The sequence below is a fragment of the Octopus bimaculoides genome, chromosome 11, assembly GCF_001194135.2.
Source record: "Octopus bimaculoides isolate UCB-OBI-ISO-001 chromosome 11, ASM119413v2, whole genome shotgun sequence".
Classification (NCBI taxonomy): Eukaryota; Metazoa; Mollusca; class Cephalopoda; order Octopoda; family Octopodidae; genus Octopus; species Octopus bimaculoides.
The window spans coordinates 51,050,617-51,052,929 of NC_068991.1; the positions used below are offsets into that span (position 1 = coordinate 51,050,617).

Below are 2,313 nucleotides of genomic sequence, written 5' to 3' on the forward strand. Positions count from 1 at the left end.
TATATATATATATATATATTCATATATATATGTATATGTATATGTATGCATACGCACTTACATACAAGACAGAGATGATTGGTGCACCTGACGTTTTAGAAGACAAGAAATCCTGCTGATCATGGCAAAACTGAGACTTTAAAAGCATTTTGTGTATATACACAACTAAGCTAGAAACCCACTTTGTCTCTGTCACCCTTTCATCTCTTTCCTATTCATCCTTCCAGCACACTTCTAACCTCTGCATTATTCTGTTGCTCTTCACTGTTTCTCTGCTGCCACTCATCGCCTGCTCTCCCCTGAGCCACTTCTATTGACATCCATCCTTCATTCTTATCAACTTTGCCCCTGTCTCATATTTACCATCGACCACATCTTCATTCTCGCGCACCATTCTCTACTTTCATCTCTACCCCTCACTCACCCTTCTCCATCCACCTGCTAAATTTACTCTGCAACCACTCGTTTGTCTTGTCTCCCTTAACTCTTTTAATCATTTTCTTCTGCCCTGAACATAACTCCCTTTCCAACCTTCTCCCTATTTACTCCTACTCACCCTTAGATAATGTGGAGTAAACATGTATCTCTTCTTCAGCAAGAAACATATTCCTGCCTCTCTTCTGGAAGCACTGTTTGTGTGTGTGTGTGTGTGTGTGTGTGTGTGTGTGTGTGTGTGTGTGTGTGTGCGCGCGTGCACGTATGTGTGCACATGCAAGAGAGCACCTCACTTAATCAGTCAACTCCTTGCATTACTTCCCCATCACATCTCTCTCCCACTGTAGCTCTCCCCACCCCCTCATTCTGATACCATTTCTCTTTCTTGCTACCCAGAATCATTTCATTTGTAAGCCCCACATTATGTTGGTCATCCCCTCCTAGCACTGGACCACCTAATTATCTCTTGTATGCTATATCTGTCAGCTTGCCTGTCTGTTTGTCTGTCTCTCTTTCTCTCTCCCTCTCACTATGTTCTCACACCCTCAAGTAAACTACCTAAGCATGCCACCCCTCTTTCTTTTCCCTCTCATTTGCATCATAATTACTGTCCTGTTGCTTGCATCTCCCTACCTTCCCCAACTCTTACACCACTGGCCACTTCCCACCCATATACCCATCACTTTCTCCATCCACTCCTTTAACCCTATTCATTCTTTACACATCTTGTCTACCTGCCCCTCGCCAATTTTTCCTCTATATCTTGCCAGTTCTCATACACCCTTGAACCCCTCTTTCCTCCATCCCCATCTCCACATACTTCTAGCTTCACTATCTCCACCTACCACTACTCACCTCATACTTTAAGGTGCCACCTGGACACCTCATCGCCATTATTCATCCCTTGGGACATACCACTGGTTCATTCTGACTCCCTCCCAGAAATGTGAGTAGCCATGGAGCTCTTTTACAGGAACCTGCTCTAACCCAACTCTTTCTCATGCTCCAGACCTGCCCCCTCATGTTGGTTTTGTAGACTTATGAGCTACATGGCAACTTCATTAGAGCCAGTAGCATTAAAAAAGCACCTTGTACACTCTGTAAATTGGTTGGCATTAGGAAGTTCATCCAGCCTTAGATACTGTGCCAAAGCAGAGACTGGGGTACAGTGCAGTTTTTGGACCCCTCAGCACCTTGTCAAACCATCCAACTCATGCCAACCTGGAACACGGATGGTAAATGATGATGATATATGTTTGTGGGTTTGTATATGTGTAAATACATATATATCTATACATGTGTGTATTTATCTAAATGTTTGTATGTATTCATGCGTGTGTGTGTGTGTGTATATATATATATATATATATATATATATATATAGGCGTAGGTATGGCTGTGTGGTAAGTAAATTGCTTACCAGCCACATGGTTCCAGGTTCAGTTCTACTGCATGGTACCTTGGGCAACTGTCTTATTCTATAGCCTTGGGTTGACCAAAGCCTTGTGAGTGATATGATAGATGGTAACTGAAAGAAGCCCATCGTATGAGTGTGTGTGTGAGAATATGTTTGTGTGTCTGTTTGTCCCCCACCATCGCTTGACAACTGATGTTGGTGTATTTACGTCCCCGTAACTTAGTAGTTTGGCAAAAGAGATCGATAGAATAAGTACTAGGCTTACCATGACTAAGTCCTGGAGTCGATTTGTTCAACTAAAGGCAGTGCTCCAGCATGGCCACAGTCAAATGACTAAAATTAAAAAAAGAATATATATATTTGTGTGTATATATGTGTGTGTGTATATATATATGTATATATATATATAAATGTGTGTATGTATATATATATATATATATATATATATATATATATATATA

At 41.3% G+C, this 2,313-nt stretch overlaps 1 protein-coding gene across 2 annotated transcripts in view; it reads left to right on the forward strand.

Annotated features, from left to right (window-relative positions):
• LOC106873920 (unconventional myosin-X) overlaps positions 1-2,313 on the forward strand; it is a 545,087-nt gene that overhangs the window by 208,463 nt on the left and 334,311 nt on the right. The gene's annotated exons all lie outside the window — the stretch shown is intronic.